This window comes from Amblyomma americanum, chromosome 1 (assembly GCF_052857255.1).
Source record: "Amblyomma americanum isolate KBUSLIRL-KWMA chromosome 1, ASM5285725v1, whole genome shotgun sequence".
Taxonomy (NCBI): Eukaryota; Metazoa; Arthropoda; class Arachnida; order Ixodida; family Ixodidae; genus Amblyomma; species Amblyomma americanum.
In genome coordinates this window covers 36,246,512-36,265,333 of record NC_135497.1, presented here as the reverse complement: position 1 = coordinate 36,265,333, position 18,822 = coordinate 36,246,512, and the positions used below count along the sequence as shown (strand labels likewise).

Genomic DNA, 18,822 nt, shown 5'->3' with positions numbered 1-18,822 from the left:
TAGCTGCTTTTTCTATGGACTGCTTTCCTGTCGCACTAAAAAATACAATACTTGCTTTAACTATTCGCTTAATAATTCTTTAGCAATGCTGTTTTGTCTTCGCTGAGAACGAATAAACAACTGAGGCTCCTCAACCTTCACGCTGTCAGCAGGCGAAGGACACCTGCAGCTGCATTCCTTTAATACAAGCCCATGCATCAGTTTTTGTGGTTATACGCAGGTTGGAGTGGCACTTCAATTCTTATAAATGCCCGACATGAATATGACGACGTCCATACATACACAAGACAGGAACGGCAAACTGCAATACGGGCACTGCCTTTGATAAAAACAACTAGTACTTGTGTGCTGCATTACATTCAGCCATCTCCTGCTTCTCGATACAGCTAACTCATTGTTAGAAGCATACAGAAGCAGTGAGCCAGTCACAACTTGCCTCCGCGTCCCCCGGCTCTGCTTCTCGCATCGGCCCTTTTTCCTTTAAAAACGCGCTTACATCGAAAGGTGGGCGACCTGTCACATTTGCAAACAGCTCGCCTGTTTTGTACCTTGCGAGCCACGACGAAGCAAGTACGCATCGAAATGATCTCTGAATGTGGGGGAAGACAGAAATACAAGAAAAGCATTTAACGCTCTCGCGCACAAATTCAATACGACGCAAATTTTTATTTTTCTCGTCGAGCAGCCACGATCTACCGCTGACGCTGATACTGTAGAAGCTTGGGCAAGTTGGTGTGACATGGTTTTTTCAGCAGCGCAGGGGACAAAGGACGTGACAAGTGCACAGACACGGCGCTGAACTTACAACCAGTTTATTGAGGTGATTTTCACTACTTAAATACAGTGGCAACCAATCTCAAATAAAAAGACAGATACACAAAACAGATTGACGAAAATGACAATTCCTGAGCACAGGTCTACAGTGGCACAAGACCTGCTGTGCACGTTTTTCTATTCTCATCATGGAAACGTAGTTCTTTATCAGACAGAGCTATTGAGGCAACGCTTACGCATTCATCTTTGAATTTATGGATTTCATGAGCTTCAATGATTTCACGAGTGATTTTTGTTGTATTATCTGACAGCACTCGACACTGAGTGAAAACAGGATAACACGGCGGTTTTTTGTTCTTTTTTCTTTCCTCTGTGCAGTCTCTGCAATGAATGCCAAGGTGACGGGAAGCGGTGCCGCTCACGTTGTTGTGTTCCCGGAGCCGGTCGTTGAGGCAACGACCAGTTTGCCCCGTGTAGTGCTTGCCACATGTAAGCGGAAACCTGTACACAACATTGCTGCTACATGGTACAAAACCTTTTTGGTGTTTCTTATCGCAGCCAACCATCCTTTCATTGCTGCTGTTTACAATATGGCAGAGTTTGGAGAGCTTATCGGGCGCAGAAAAAACAACGTTTACATCGGCACGCGCTCCCACCCTTTTCAGATTATGTGAAATGCGGTGTAGATAAGGAATAACCACATACTTTCATTTTTCTTCCTTGGGCCTTTCAGTGGAATCTCTGCGGCCTGAATTAATTTCATTTCATTTCATTTTCATTTATTGAAGCCTTAAGGGCCCGTGGGCATTACATAAGGCGGGGGCAAGAACAGTGTGTACAACATATGGTACCAGCTCAACAAAAACAAAAACAAAAAGCAATGAAACAAAACAAAGCAAAACATTAAAATTAAAACATTAAAATTAAAAACATTAAAGGAGATAGTAACACAGGATCAAATTATTTGATGAAGCCGAATACATCACGTAAGACACAGGTGATTCGCTAATTCAGTGCGGGAAAATTGCTCGATCTGTGCAAGAAGCAATATTAGTATCAGGCAGGGCATTCCATCGGGCTATTGCATCTGGGAAGAATGAAACATTCATAGCTGATGTGCGGCCTTTATTGGGAGCTATGGGATGAGTGTGGTTTAGGCGAGGGGATATTCTTGATGGCGGCTGCAGCAAAGGATGCCTGTTAATAGGGCGGTAGAAAAAGGAATGAAGGAGGCCTAGGCGTGATACGATGCGACGTGATTGGAGACTTGGGAGGGAAAGGGCTCGTTTTAGTGCAGTGACACTACTATCACGCGAGTACTGTGACATGATGAACCGTGCAGCTCGATTTTGAACGGCTTCCAATTCATTTGTAAGGTATGCTTGTGAAGGGTTCCAGATGGATGAGGCGTATTCAAGCTTTGGGCGTACGTATGTCTGATAAGCTAGTTGTCTGACTTCAGGTGGTGCTGATGTTAGGTTCCGTCGCAGATAACCAAGAGTGCGTGAGGCCTGGGAGCATATTGAATTAATATGAGTGACCCATGATAAGGATGATGTCAGGTGAACGCCAAGGTATTTGTAAGAGGAAGTTCGGGCAATGGGAGTTGAATTAATATGGTATGTGCAGTTAATAGAGGTTTGTTTACGAGAAAAGGACATGAGTTGGCATTTGTCTAGGTTAAGTGGCATGTGCCATTTTTCACACCATGATGCAATTGTGTCTATATTATTTTGTAGCTTAATGGTGTCTTCAGGGGCATGGATGATGTTATAAACGACGCAGTCATCCGCAAAAAGTCAAAGTTTGGTTATTGTGTTAGATGGGAGATCATTTATGTAGATTAAGAATAACAACGGTGATAACCCTGCGCCCTGAGGGACACCTGATGTGACGTCAGTATGCGATGAGCTGCAACAGTTGGCGAATGTAAATTGCACGCGCCCTTTAAGAAAGTGCTCGAGTGCTCGAATGATTTCTCTTAGCAGGCTCTCTGATATTGCAATCAGAAGGTCGGAAGGGTATCCTGCTGCTTGTAAGCGTACCACCTGATTTTGATAGTAGCTGTCTTGCATCGCATGATGGCATGATTTTTCTAGGGCATTTCTTAAACACAACTTTGCGATGCCGCGCTTTACAAGCTTAGAATGTGCAGAAGCGAAAGGCGTGAGGGGCTTCTGGCATCGTGGCTCGTAACGCCAGCACACATGGCTATTTTTTAGGAACATGGCAAGATCTAAAAAACGTAACTTTCCTTCAGAAGGCGTTTCATGCGTCAAAACAAGAGGGTCAAGACAGGTGTGAAAAATTGATAAAACTTTCGAGACCGAGGCCCCTGCGTCAGTAACTGCACATGTCATCAAAACTAAAAAATCATCTACAAACCTAAAAACACGAGCCACGCTTTCGTCGAGTTGACTATCAAGGAGCTTGTCATGGTGCGCGAGATAAATGTCGCTCAGTATCGGAGCTATGCATGAACCAATGCCGACGCCATTGCTCTGGAGGTAAACAGATTCATTCCAAGTGGAAAATGTCGAGTTAAAGTAAAAAGTAAGGAGTTCCAAGAAGTTGCTATTGCTGATGCCTACAGAATTCTGGAAAGCTACCACACCAAAGGAATCAATGCATTCTTCAACGCTTGCCAGCAGTTTCTTTTGCGGAAGGGAATAATATAAATCTTTTATATCGATAGAGACGCCGAAAAGCCTTTCGCTGGGTTATGTTGCAAGAAAGCGATTACTTGGTTAGAACTCTTCACCTGAAAAGGGCCGTCAATGGTTAAGCGGTTCAGCTTGTCTTGCAAAAAATAACGCGACAGACTTTTGTCATGTGCCATCCTCGGTGACTATTGCTCGAAGTGGGCAGTCCAGCTTGTGAGTTTTGGCTGTGAAGAATATCTTTAAGCAAGACCCCTTGCTTTTCTCTATACACTTGGCTAAGAATTCCAAATTCATTTGTGCACACGTTTTCCGTGCTCGGGCTTTTACTTTACTTAGAGCGACATCGCTTCTCTGCCGGAAAGTCCAACTGATAGCATTTTCTGCTTTCGATAAATAGAGCCCTTTTGGCATCACAGCAAAACCTCCCTCTTTACCAGCCTCTAATAGGGTCAGCGAGTTGTTCTTTAAAAACGAAACGGTGAATTTGATTGGAATTCTACACCTGGTAGGTTTACACTTTGCCAAATATCCACTCCATCTGAAACACATCGGTCCACTTCAGGAGCCGCTGCTAGGCTGGAAACTTGTCTCACCATCGCAAGAAGTTCCGGTGCCGATCGCCTGGGTTCCACGGCGAACTTTGGTCCTCGTCTAAGGACGTCTTGTACTTGTTCCGGCAAGGACACTTCACCATAGGTGTGGACCGGACTGAAGCTTTCCTGATGCGTCTTCTTAGTGATGGCTCGAAGCTGCGGCAGCGCGCACTGCCATAAGAATTCCGTAGTCCTCTCTGCCGTCTGAGACCACCGCCGCCATTCAAGCGCACCATGAGCTGAAGATGTGCCGCTGTGTGCTCTCAGGAAGAACCATTCTCTGTGGAGGCAAAATCACTCGTGAAATCATTGAAGCTCATGAAATCCATAAATTCAAAGATGAATGCGTAAGCGCTGCCTCAATAGCTCTGTCTGATAAAGAACTACGTTTCCTTGATGAGAATAGAAAAACGTGCGCAGCTGGTCTCTTGCCACTGTAGACCTGTGCTCAGGAATTGTCATTTTCGTCAATCTGTTTTGTGTATCTGCCTTTTCATTTGAGATTGGTTGCCACTGTATTTAAGTAGTGAAATTCACCTCAATAAACCTGTTGTAAGATCAGTGCCGTGTCTGTGCACTTGTCACGTCCTTTGTCCCCTGCGCTGCTGAAAAAACCGCTGACGAGTGAAGGCACGGAGGGGACCCAAGGACAGGTTCCTGGTAAATTTTAAAAGTTTTCGAGCAGCCAGCTACGCAGAAGTACGACCCTTTAAGTCACTGAAGACTTACATGAAAGTATAATCGTGACTAATCAATACTCCACACAATGTAATATCAAAACACAAGCGCATCACAACAGCGCTGAAACGGACAGGGAGAGCAGCAGACACGACCCGCTCACGCTTCGCGGCCTGACCAACAGGCGGCGCAGCCAATGCCATGAGCATGGCCTATAGTTTTCATGCGTCTGTGTCAAAGTAGGTGCTATGTAAAATGCGTTCGATCTTTCATCATAGATCCCAGCATGGTGACAATCTTCCTTGTTGAACATGTCTGCTGTACCCCTAAGGTACTTGACTAAGAAGCAAACAAGTGGAGTTTTTTTTCTCGTAATGCAATGAGAAACAATTTTTAATTGCTACAGTTCTGGCAAGATAGAGACTTGGGACATACTGTGAATAAAACATGTGCATTTGTCAGCAAAATGCTTGGTGTTTGTGCATGGACAGCGTTTCATGGAAAGAAGGAGAGGCAAGAGTAAGCATGTGGAAGTGGTCGACACCCAGCACAGAATGGCCAGGAAGTGGAGATTAGCGGCGCAGCACCCTGTATGACAACTTCCCAAAGCTGGCATTGAGGTCATGCATGCACAACTTTTCCCAGCACTATGTTAGATGCTAACTGCATGGCATATGCTTTAAAGGAGTCCAGACACAAAGTTTTTCGGTGTCAGTTTATTTTTGCCTTGAAAGAGGCCTACGGACCTAGCAATCACTAAAATAAGCGCAAAACACCAGTGCACAGTGCGAAAAATAAATTACAAACCATTTTGTACACAAAGCCTTTGGTCTCAGTCAGCGCCAGCGCTGAAGTGAACAACACCTGAGTTTAGCGACGTCACAATAATTAAAGCAAGTGCACCATGACATCACTCGATGTGGGTGGAAATGGTTTGGTTTATGGGGGTTAAACGTCCCAAAGCAACTCAGGCTCTGAGGGATGTTGTAGTGAAGGGCATCGGAAATTTCCACCACCTGCGTTTCTTTAATGTGCACCAATATTGCGCGGTACACGGGCCTCTAGAATTTCATCTCCATCGAAATTCTACCACCGTGACCGGAATCGAACTCGCATCTTTCAGGTCAGCAGTCAAGCGCCATAACCACTTAGCCGCGGAGACAGCCCAATGTGGGTGGAATGGCGAGAGGTTCATCGGACAGCATTAAAAACAACCATAACTTATGTTCCACTCAAAGCCTGTGCCAGACACTTGCGAGATGGCAACTTCTTACGCCCATGAAAGAAATCGTACCGTAACTACCCCCTCTCTCCTCTCCCACTACCGACCCATCCCACCTTCCTGCCCTCTGTGCAATGCACAGAAGGCAAACCTGACTGATATCCTCGGGATCTGTCCGGCTCCCCCTCCACCCGGCAGGCCGGAGCCACTCCCAACATGGGAGGACTGGGAGACCTCACTACGCTCCACAGATCAGGCATGACAGAAGATCGTCGCCACCTGTGCGGCCAGCGTCATGGACCTTTTAGCCATGAACGTTTGAGTGCGGTGTGGTCGTGCGGGGACCCAGGGGTCCTGGGAGGCCCGAATTCCTCTGCACAATAAAGTCTTTCTTTCTCTCACTCTCATGCCGTTCATTGCGTTTAAAATTTTGTGTCTGCACCCCTTTAAGGACTATAGACACCAAATTTTTTCTTGCGTGTTTTCTTCTTTCAAACGATATCTTAGACATTCGTATACATGAAGCACCCTGTGGTATTTGTGTACGACCGCTAAATAGTTTATAATTGAATTTCTTCTTCAAGCTGTTTCGGTTTCGTCGACCGAAGGACGACTGTGACGTCAAGTTGATGTTTTGGCCACGTGATCAACTGGAAAAACTTTAATATAATCACTGACAGGCTTGTCATTCCATGTTTTGGAACATGCTGGATTAAATGTCGTGGTGAATTGAATGTACATATCAGCGATTATATTACAGTTTTTCTAGTAGATCACGCGAACAAAACATCAACTTGACGTCACAGTCATCGTTCAGTCAATGAAACCGAAACAGCACGAGAGAAGAAATTCAATCAAATTATTTACCGCTTGTAGGAAAATGCCACACGGTAATTCATGTATCCTAATGTCTAACGCATCGTTTGACAGAAGAAAACGTGCAATAAAATTACACTAACTGCCCACTGAAAGAGAAGATACTTTTGCAAGGCAGGAAAGCTACCTGAGGTACAAGATGGTAGGTTCCCAGATTATTTACCTGGATGAGATATGTGCAACGGCAGCAAGCGCAGTGTTGGTGGAAGGACAGAACAGCGAGCGTGTGCTGCTTGTGCCAAGATCAGGACAACCATGGCCTGGAGCAGGCTGCCAGGGAAGGGCCACCGCATCATTGTGATGCACAACAGCAGTGAGAAAGGCCCATCAACGGCTGCCTGTATGTTTCCTGCAGAAAAAAGGGTGAAGACTGCTATGAAGATACGGGTGGCAACCACTTTGAGATGTTTGCACTCATGTGCTCCAGAAGCAGCCAAAAGAAACATCTTAGCGAAAGACAAGCAGTTGTGTCATTCACACCTGGACGAAGCAATGCCGACAACAGTTTTACACAAAGAAGCAGTTCAGCAGTGGCTGACAGAGAGAACACTAATGGAACGCTATGATGCCAGCAATGTGGCTCCTATAAATCATGAAGCTGCCCAAACTGTGTGTTGTCAAATACCATGTAGGTGTCGCTGTGGCGAGGGCTGGCAACGTCAAGCTCTGGTTCCCACCTTATCTTTAACCTATGTAGTTTCTCTGGGTACAAGTTAAGAATGATACCAAGAATGAGCATAAAGATTTATGGCTTCCTTTGGTTGAAGCTCTGCTCAGAAACAAGCCACCAACGGTGACAGCAGAAAAGTGGAGGAGTTGTGCACACCACGCCATGAATAATGCTGAAAAATTCAGAGCAAACTCTGCCAGCGGCCCTCATATTCATTAACACATACGAGTTTTACAAAACATAACTATGTAGCACTTCGGCTCTGGGATGCATCACAATAGTAAACCAGCGCTAACATTTCTTGCACTGCAAATTAAGACTTTACATAACCAAGGTATCAGGCTTCCAAACTTTGGAACTGGTATGCCAGGTTTAACATCCTCAAGCAACACATGGGCTGTGAAGAACACCACAGTGGACGGCTCCGGATTAATTTAGACCACATGGGGTTCTTCAACGTGCATTGACGTCGCACAGCGCACCATTGCTTTTATGCTTTGCCACCGTCGAAATACTGCCACTGCAGGAGGATTGGGATCGAACCCGCGACCCTGAGATCAGCAGCCGAACGCCAAAGCAACTAAGCCATGTGTTGCGTCCTTCCTAATTTTCATCTAGCTGCTTTTTCTATGGACTGCTTTCCTGTCGCACTAAAGAATACAATATTTGCTTTAACTATTCGCTTAATAATTCTTTAGGCATGCTGTTTTGTCTTCGCTGAGAACGAATAAACAACTGAGGCTCCTCAACCTTCACGCTGTCAGCAGGCGAAGGACACCTGCAGCTGCATTCCTTTAATACAAGCCCATGCATCAGTTTTTGTGGTTATACGCAGGTTGGAGTGGCACTTCAATTCTTATAAATGCCCGACATGAATATGACGACGTCCATACATACACAAGACAGGAACGGCAAACTGCAATACGGGCACTGCCTTTGATAAAAACAACTAGTACTTGTGTGCTGCATTACATTCAGCCATCTCCTGCTTCTCGATACAGCTAACTCATTGTTAGAAGCATACAGAAGCAGTGAGCCAGTCACAACTTGCCTCCGCGTCCCCCGGCTCTGCTTCTCGCATCGACCCTTTTTCCTTTAAAAACGCGCTTACATCGAAAGGTGGGCGACCTGTCACATTTGCAAACAGCGCGCCTGTTTTGTACCTTGCGAGCCACGACGAAGCAAGTACGCATCGAAATGATCTCTGAATGTGGGGGAAGACAGAAATACAAGAAAAGCATTTAACGCTCTCGCGCACAAATTCAATACGACGCAAATTTTTATTTTTCTCGTCGAGCAGCCACGATCTACCGCTGACGCTGCTACTGTAGAAGCTTGGGCAAGTTGGTGTGACATGGTTTTTTCAGCAGCGCAGGGGACAAAGGACGTGACAAGTGCACAGACACGGCGCTGAACTTACAACCAGTTTATTGAGGTGATTTTCACTACTTAAATACAGTGGCAACCAATCTCAAATAAAAAGACAGATACACAAAACAGATTGACGAAAATGACAATTCCTGAGCACAGGTCTACAGTGGCACAAGACCTGCTGTGCACGTTTTTCTATTCTCATCATGGAAACGTAGTTCTTTATCAGACAGAGCTATTGAGGCAACGCTTACGCATTCATCTTTGAATTTATGGATTTCATGAGCTTCAATGATTTCACGAGTGATTTTTGTTGTATTATCTGACAGCACTCGACACTGAGTGAAAACAGGATAACACGGCGGTTTTTTGTTCTTTTTTCTTTCCTCTGTGCAGTCTCTGCAATGAATGCCAAGGTGACGGGAAGCGGTGCCGCTCACGTTGTTGTTGTGTTCCCGGAGCCGGTCGTTGAGGCAACGACCAGTTTGCCCCGTGTAGTGCTTGCCACATGTAAGCGGAAACCTGTACACAACATTGCTGCTACATGGTACAAAACCTTTTTGGTGTTTCTTATCGCAGCCAACCATCCTTTCATTGCTGCTGTTTACAATATGGCAGAGTTTGGAGAGCTTATCGAGCGCAGAAAAAACAACGTTTACATCGGCACGCGCTCCCACCCTTTTCAGATTATGTGAAATGCGGTGTAGATAAGGAATAACCACATACTTTCATTTTTCTTCCTTGGGCCTTTCAGTGGAATCTCTGCGGCCTGAATTAATTTCATTTCATTTCATTTTCATTTATTGAAGCCTTAAGGGCCCGTGGGCACTACATAAGGCGGGGGCAAGAACAGTGTGTACAACATGTGGTACCAGCTCAAACAAAAACAAAAACAAAAAGCAATGAAACAAAACAAAGCAAAACATTAAAATTAAAACATTAAAATTAAAAACATTAAAGGAGATAGTAACACAGGATCAAATTATTTGATGAAGCCGAATACATCACGTAAGACACAGTGATTCGCTAATTCAGTGCGGGAAAATTGCTCGATCTGTGCAAGAAGCAATATTATCAGGCAGGGCATTCCATCGGGCTATTGCATCTGGGAAGAATGAAACATTCATAGCTGATGTGCGGCCTTTATTGGGAGCTATGGGATGAGTGTGGTTTAGGCGAGGGGATATTCTTGATGGCGGCTGCAGCAAAGGATGCCTGTTAATAGGGCGGTAGAAAAAGGAATGAAGGAGGCCTAGGCGTGATACGATGCGACGTGATTGGAGACTTGGGAGGGAAAGGGCTCGTTTTAGTGCAGTGACACTACTATCACGCGAGTACTGTGACATGATGAACCGTGCAGCTCGATTTTGAAACGGCTTCTAATTCATTTGTAAGGTATGCTTGTGAAGGGTTCCAGATGGATGAGGCGTATTCAAGCTTTGGGCGTACGTATGTCTGATAAGCTAGTTGTCTGACTTCAGGTGGTGCTGATGTTAGGTTCCGTCGCAGATAACCAAGAGTGCGTGAGGCCTGGGAGCATATTGAATTAATATGAGTGACCCATGATAAGGATGATGTCAGGTGAACGCCAAGGTATTTGTAAGAGGAAGTTCGGGCAATGGCAGTTGAATTAATATGGTATGTGCAGTTAATAGAGGTTTGTTTACGAGAAAAGGACATGAGTTGGCATTTGTCTAGGTTAAGTGGCATGTGCCATTTTTCACACCATGATGCAATTGTGTCTATATTATTTTGTAGCTTAATGGTGTCTTCAGGGGCATGGATGATGTTATAAACGACGCAGTCATCCGCAAAAAGTCAAAGTTTGGTTATTGTGTTAGATGGGAGATCATTTATGTAGATTAAGAATAACAACGGTGATAACCCTGCGCCCTGAGGGACACCTGATGTGACGTCAGTATGCGATGAGCTGCAACAGTTGGCGAATGTAAATTGCACGCGCCCTTTAAGAAAGTGCTCGAGTGCTCGAATGATTTCTCTTAGCAGGCTCTCTGATATTGCAATCAGAAGGTCGGAAGGGTATCCTGCTGCTTGTAAGCGTACCACCTGATTTTGATAGCTGTCTTGCATCGCATGATGGCATGATTTTTCTAGGCCATTTCTTAAACACAACTTTGCGATGCCGCGCTTTACAAGCTTAGAATGTGCAGAAGCGAAAGGCGTGAGGGGCTTCTGGCATCGTGGCTCGTAACGCCAGCACACATGGCTATTTTTGAGGAACATGGCAAGATCTAAAAAACGTAACTTTCCTTCAGAAGGCGTTTCATGCGTCAAAACAAGAGGGTCAAGACAGGTGTGAAAAATTGATAAAACTTTCGAGACCGAGGCCCCTGCGTCAGTAACTGCACATGTCATCAAAACTAAAAAATCATCTACAAACCTAAAAACACGAGCCACGCTTTCGTCGAGTTGACTATCAAGGAGCTTGTCATGGTGCGCGAGATAAATGTCGCTCAGTATCGGAGCTATGCATGAACCAATGCCGACGCCATTGCTCTGGAGGTAAACAGATTCATTCCAAGTGGAAAATGTCGAGTTAAAGTAAAAAGTAAGGAGTTCCAAGAAGCTGCTATTGCTGATGCCTACAGAATTCTGGAAAGCTACCACACCAAAGGAATCAATGCATTCTTCAACGCTTGCCAGCAGTTTCTTTTGCGTAAGGGAATAATATAAATCTTTTATATCGATAGAGACGCCGAAAAGCCTTTCGCTGGGTTATGTTGCAAGAAAGCGATTACTTGGTTAGAACTCTTCACCTGAAAAGGGCCGTCAATGGTTAAGCGGTTCAGCTTGTCTTGCAAAAAATAACGCGACAGACTTTTGTCATGTGCCATCCTCGCTGACTATTGCTCGAAGTGGGCAGTCCAGCTTGTGAGTTTTGGCTGTGAAGAATATCTTTAAGCAAGACCCCTTGCTTTTCTCTATACATTTGGCTAAGAATTCCAAATTCATTTGTGCACACGTTTTCCGTGCTCGGGCTTTTACTTTACTTAGAGCGACATCGCTTCTCTGCCGGAAAGTCGAACTGATAGCATTTTCTGCTTTCGATAAATAGAGCCCTTTTGGCATCACAGCAAAACCTCCCTCTTTACCAGCCTCTAATAGGGTCAGCGAGTTGTTCTTTAAAAACGAAACGGTGAATTTGATTGGAATTCTACACCTGGTAGGTTTACACTTTGCCAAATATCCACTCCATCTGAAACACATCGGTCCACTTCAGGAGCCGCTGCTAGGCTGGAAACTTGTCTCACCATCGCAAGAAGTTCCGGTGCCGATCGCCTGGGTTCCACGGCGAACTTTGGTCCTCGTCTAAGGACGTCTTGTACTTGTTCCGGCAAGGACACTTCACCATAGGTGTGGACCGGACTGAAGCTTTCCTGATGCGTCTTCTTAGTGATGGCTCGAAGCTGCGGCAGCGCGCACTGCCATAAGAATTCCGTAGTCCTCTCTGCCGTCTGAGACCACCGCCGCCATTCAAGCGCACCATGAGCTGAAGATGTGCCGCTGTGTGCTCTCAGGAAGAGCCATTCTCTGTGGAGGCAAAATCACTCGTGAAATCATTGAAGCTCATGAAATCCATAAATTCAAAGATGAATGCGTAAGCGCTGCCTCAATAGCTCTGTCTGATAAAGAACTACGTTTCCTTGATGAGAATAGAAAAACGTGCGCAGCTGGTCTCTTGCCACTGTAGACCTGTGCTCAGGAATTGTCATTTTCGTCAATCTGTTTTGTGTATCTGCCTTTTCATTTGAGATTGGTTGCCACTGTATTTAAGTAGTGAAATTCACCTCAATAAACCTGTTGTAAGATCAGTGCCGTGTCTGTGCACTTGTCACGTCCTTTGTCCTCTGCGCTGCTGAAAAAACCGCTGACGAGTGAAGGCACGGAGGGGACCCAAGGACAGGTTCCTGGTAAATTTTAAAAGTTTTCGAGCAGCCAGCTACGCAGAAGTACGACCCTTTAAGTCACTGAAGACTTACATGAAAGTATAATCGTGACTAATCAATACTCCACACAATGTAATATCAAAACACAAGCGCATCACAACAGTGCTGAAACGGACAGGGAGAGCAGCAGACACGACCCGCTCACGCTTCGCGGCCTGACCAACAGGCGGCGCAGCCAATGCCATGAGCATGGCCTATAGTTTTCATGCGTCTGTGTCAAAGTAGGTGCTATGTAAAATGCGTTCGATCTTTCATCATAGATCCCAGCATGGTGACAATCTTCCTTGTTGAACATGTCTGCTGTACCCCTAAGGTACTTGACTAAGAAGCAAACAAGTGGAGTTTTTTTTTCTCGTAATGCAATGAGAAACAATTTTTAATTGCTACAGTTCTGGCAAGATAGAGACTTGGGACATACTGTGAATAAAACATGTGCATTTGTCAGCAAAATGCTTGGTGTTTGTGCATGGACAGCGTTTCATGGAAAGAAGGAGAGGCAAGAGTAAGCATGTGGAAGTGGTCGACACCCAGCACAGAATGGCCAGGAAGTGGAGATTAGCGGCGTAGCACCCTGTATGACAACTTCCCAAAGCTGGCATTGAGGTCATGCATGCACAACTTTTCCCAGCACTATGTTAGATGCTAACTGCATGGCATATGCTTTAAAGGAGTCCAGACACAAAGTTTTTCGGTGTCAGTTTATTTTTGCCTTGAAAGAGGCCTACGGACCTAGCAATCACTAAAATAAGCGCAAAACACCAGTGCACAGTGCGAAAAATAAATTACAAACCATTTTGTACACAAAGCCTTTGGTCTCAGTCAGCGCCAGCGCTGAAGTGAACAACACCTGAGTTTAGCGACGTCACAATAATTAAAGCAAGTGCACCATGACATCACTCGATGTGGGTGGAAATGGTTTGGTTTATGGGGGTTAAACGTCCCAAAGCAACTCAGGCTCTGAGGGATGTTGTAGTGAAGGGCATCGGAAATTTCCACCACCTGCGTTTCTTTAATGTGCACCAATATTGCGCGGTACACGGGCCTCTAGAATTTCATCTCCATCGAAATTCTACCACCGTGACCGGAATCGAACTCGCATCTTTCAGGTCAGCAGTCAAGCGCCATAACCACTTAGCCGCGGAGACAGCCCAATGTGGGTGGAATGGCGAGAGGTTCATCGGACAGCATTAAAAACAACCATAACTTATGTTCCACTCAAAGCCTGTGCCAGACACTTGCGAGATGGCAACTTCTTACGCCCATGAAAGAAATCGTACCGTAACTACCCCCTCTCTCCTCTCCCACTACCGACCCATCCCACCTTCCTGCCCTCTGTGCAATGCACAGAAGGCAAACCTGACTGATATCCTCGGGATCTGTCCGGCTCCCCCTCCACCCGGCAGGCCGGAGCCACTCCCAACATGGGAGGACTGGGAGACCTCACTACGCTCCACAGATCAGGCATGACAGAAGATCGTCGCCACCTGTGCGGCCAGCGTCATGGACCTTTTAGCCATGAACGTTTGAGTGCGGTGTGGTCGTGCGGGGACCCAGGGGTCCTGGGAGGCCCGAATTCCTCTGCACAATAAAGTCTTTCTTTCTCTCACTCTCATGCCGTTCATTGCGTTTAAAATTTTGTGTCTGCACCCCTTTAAGGACTATAGACACCAAATTTTTTCTTGCGTGTTTTCTTCTTTCAAACGATATCTTAGACATTCGTATACATGAAGCACCCTGTGGTATTTGTGTACGACCGCTAAATAGTTTATAATTGAATTTCTTCTTCAAGCTGTTTCGGTTTCGTCGACCGAAGGACGACTGTGACGTCAAGTTGATGTTTTGGCCACGTGATCAACTGGAAAAACTTTAATATAATCACTGACAGGCTTGTCATTCCATGTTTTGGAACATGCTGGATTAAATGTCGTGGTGAATTGAATATACATATCAGCGATTATATTACAGTTTTTCTAGTAGATCACGCAAACAAAACATCAACTTGACGTCACAGTCGTCGTTCAGTCAATGAAACCGAAACAGCACGAGAGAAGAAATTCAATCAAATTATTTACCGCTTGTAGGAAAATGCCACACGGTAATTCATGTATCCTAATGTCTAACGCATCGTTTGACAGAAGAAAACGTGCAATAAAATTACACTAACTGCCCACTGAAAGAGAAGATACTTTTGCAAGGCAGGAAAGCTACCTAAGGTACAAGATGGTAGGTTCCCAGATTATTTACCTGGATGAGATATGTGCAACGGCAGCAAGCGCAGTGTTGGTGGAAGGACAGAACAGCGAGCGTGTGCTGCTTGTGCCAAGATCAGGACAACCATGGCCTGGAGCAGGCTGCCAGGGAAGGGCCACCGCATCATTGTGATGCACATCAGCAGTGAGAAAGGCCCATCAACGGCTGCCTGCATGTTTCCTGCAGAAAAAAGGGTGAAGACTGCTATGAAGATACGGGTGGCAACCACTTTGAGATGTTTGCACTCATGTGCTCCAGAAGCAGCCAAAAGAAACATCTTAGCGAAAGACAAGCAGTTGTGTCATTCACACCTGGACGAAGCAATGCCGACAACAGTTTTACACAAAGAAGCAGTTCAGCAGTGGCTGACAGAGAGAACACTAATGGAACGCTATGATGCCAGCAATGTGGCTCCTATAAATCATGAAGCTGCCCAAACTGTGTGTTGTCAAATACCATGTAGGTGTCGCTGTGGCGAGGGCTGGCAACGTCAAGCTCTGGTTCCCACCTTATCTTTAACCTATGTAGTTTCTCTGGGTACAAGTTAAGAATGATACCAAGAATGAGCATAAAGATTTATGGCTTCCTTTGGTTGAAGCTCTGCTCAGAAACAAGCCACCAACGGTGACAGCAGAAAAGTGGAGGAGTTGTGCACACCACGCCATGAATAATGCTGAAAAATTCAGAGCAAACTCTGCCAGCGGCCCTCATATTCATTAACACATACGAGTTTTACAAAACATAACTATGTAGCACTTCGGCTCTGGGATGCATCACAATAGTAAACCAGCGCTAACATTTCTTGCACTGCAAATTAAGACTTTACATAACCAAGGTATCAGGCTTCCAAACTTTGGAAGTGGTATGCCAGGTTTAACATCCTCAAGCAACACATGGGCTGTGAAGAACACCACAGTGGACGGCTCCGGATTAATTTAGACCACATGGGGTTCTTCAACGTGCATTGACGTCGCACAGCGCACCATTGCTTTTATGCTTTGCCACCGTCGAAATACTGCCACTGCAGGAGGATTGGGATCGAACCCGCGACCCTGAGATCAGCAGCCGAACGCCAAAGCAACTAAGCCATGTGGTGCGTCCTTCCTAATTTTCATCTAGCTGCTTTTTCTATGGACTGCTTTCCTGTCGCACTAAAGAATACAATACTTGCTTTAACTATTTGCTTAATAATTCTTTAGGCATGCTGTTTTGTCTTCGCTGAGAACGAATAAACAACTGAGGCTCCTCAACCTTCACGCTGTCAGCAGGCGAAGGACACCTGCAGCTGCATTCCTTTAATACAAGCCCATGCATCAGTTTTTGTGGTTATACGCAGGTTGGAGTGGCACTTCAATTCTTATAAATGCCCGACATGAATATGACGACGTCCATACATACACAAGACAGGAACGGCAAACTGCAATACGGGCACTGCCTTTGATAAAAACAACTAGTACTTGTGTGCTGCATTACATTCAGCCATCTCCTGCTTCGCGATACAGCTAACTCATTGTTAGAAGCATACAGAAGCAGTGAGCCAGTCACAACTTGCCTCCGCGTCCCCCGGCTCTGCTTCTCGCATCGACCCTTTTTCCTTTAAAAACGCGCTTACATCGAAAGGTGGGCGACCTGTCACATTTGCAAACAGCGCGCCTGTTTTGTACCTTGCGAGCCACGACGAAGCAAGTACGCATCGAAATGATCTCTGAATGTGGGGGAAGACAGAAATACAAGAAAAGCATTTAACGCTCTCGCGCACAAATTCAATACGACGCAAATTTTTATTTTTCTCGTCGAGCAGCCACGATCTACCGCTGACGCTGATACTGTAGAAGCTTGAGCAAGTTGGTGTGACATGGTTTTTTCAGCAGCGCAGGGGACAAAGGACGTGACAAGTGCACAGACACGGCGCTGAACTTACAACCAGTTTATTGAGGTGATTTTCACTACTTAAATACAGTGGCAACCAATCTCAAATAAAAAGACAGATACACAAAACAGATTGACGAAAATGACAATTCCTGAGCACAGGTCTACAGTGGCACAAGACCTGCTGTGCACGTTTTTCTATTCTCATCATGGAAACGTAGTTCTTTATCAGGCAGAGCTATTGAGGCAACGCTTACGCATTCATCTTTGAATTTATGGATTTCATGAGCTTCAATGATTTCACGAGTGATTTTTGTTGTATTATCTGACAGCACTCGACACTGAGTGAAAACAGGATAACACGGCGGTTTTTTGTTCTTTTTTCTTTCCTCTGTGCAGTCTCTGCAATGAATGCCAAGGTGACGGGAAGCGGTGCCGCTCACGTTGTTGTTGTGTTCCCGGAGCCGGTCGTTGAGGCAACGACCAGTTTGCCCCGTGTAGTGCTTGCCACATGTAAGCGGAAACCTGTACACAACATTGCTGCTACATGGTACAAAACCTTTTTGGTGTTTCTTATCGCAGCCAACCATCCTTTCATTGCTGCTGTTTACAATATGGCAGAGTTTGGAGAGCTTATCGGGCGCAGAAAAAACAACGTTTACATCGGCACGCGCTCCCACCCTTTTCAGATTATGTGAAATGCGGTGTAGATAAGGAATAACCACATACTTTCATTTTTCTTCCTTGGGCCTTTCAGTGGAATCTCTGCGGCCTGAATTAATTTCATTTCATTTCATTTTCATTTATTGAAGCCTTAAGGGCCCGTGGGCACTACATAAGGCGGGGGCAAGAACAGTGTGTACAACATGTGGTACCAGCTCAACAAAAACAAAAACAAAAAGCAATGAAACAAAACAAAGCAAAACATTAAAATTAAAACATTAAAATTAAAAACATTAAAGGAGATAGTAACACAGGATCAAATTATTTGATGAAGCCGAATACATCACGTAAGACACAGGTGATTCGCTAATTCAGTGCGGGAAAATTGCTCGATCTGTGCAAGAAGCAATATTATCAGGCAGGGCATTCCATCGGGCTATTGCATCTGGGAAGAATGAAACATTCATAGCTGATGTGCGGCCTTTATTGGGAGCTATGGGATGAGTGTGGTTTAGGCGAGGGGATATTCTTGATGGCGGCTGCAGCAAAGGATGCCTGTTAATAGGGCGGTAGAAAAAGGAATGAAGGAGGCCTAGGCGTGATACGATGCGACGTGATTGGAGACTTGGGAGGGAAAGGGCTCGTTTTAGTGCAGTGACACTACTATCACGCGAGTACTGTGACATGATGAACCGTGCAGCTCGATTTTGAAACGGCTTCTAATTCATTTGTAAGGTATGCTTGTGAAGGGTTCCAGATGGATGAGGCGTATTCAAGCTTTGGGCGTACGTATGTCTGATAAGCTAGTTGTCTGACTTCAGGTGGTGCTGATGTTAGGTTCCGTCGCAGATAACCAAGAGTGCGTGAGGCCTGGGAGCATATTGAATTAATATGAGTGACCCATGATAAGGATGATGTCAGGTGAACGCCAAGGTATTTGTAAGAGGAAGTTCGGGCAATGGCAGTTGAATTAATATGGTATGTGCAGTTAATAGAGGTTTGTTTACGAGAAAAGGACATGAGTTGGCATTTGTCTAGGTTAAGTGGCATGTGCCATTTTTCACACCATGATGCAATTGTGTCTATATTATTTTGTAGCTTAATGGTGTCTTCAGGGGCATGGATGATGTTATAAACGACGCAGTCATCCGCAAAAAGTCAAAGTTTGGTTATTGTGTTAGATGGGAGATCATTTATGTAGATTAAGAATAACAACGGTGATAAC

At 45.2% G+C, this 18,822-nt stretch overlaps 1 protein-coding gene across 1 annotated transcript in view; it reads right to left on the bottom strand.

Annotated features, from left to right (window-relative positions):
• Positions 1-3,844: 3,844 nt before the first annotated feature.
• The window catches only part of LOC144112636 (uncharacterized), a 70,380-nt gene continuing 55,402 nt past the window's right edge, over positions 3,845-18,822 (bottom strand). Inside the window, exons 15-18 of the mRNA XM_077645435.1 lie at positions 15,060-15,245; positions 12,120-12,399; positions 6,970-7,155; positions 3,845-4,310 (exon numbers count right to left, since the gene is read on the bottom strand). The gene's annotated coding sequence lies outside the window, so the exon portion shown is untranslated. The remainder of the gene's footprint in view (positions 4,311-6,969; positions 7,156-12,119; positions 12,400-15,059; positions 15,246-18,822) is intronic.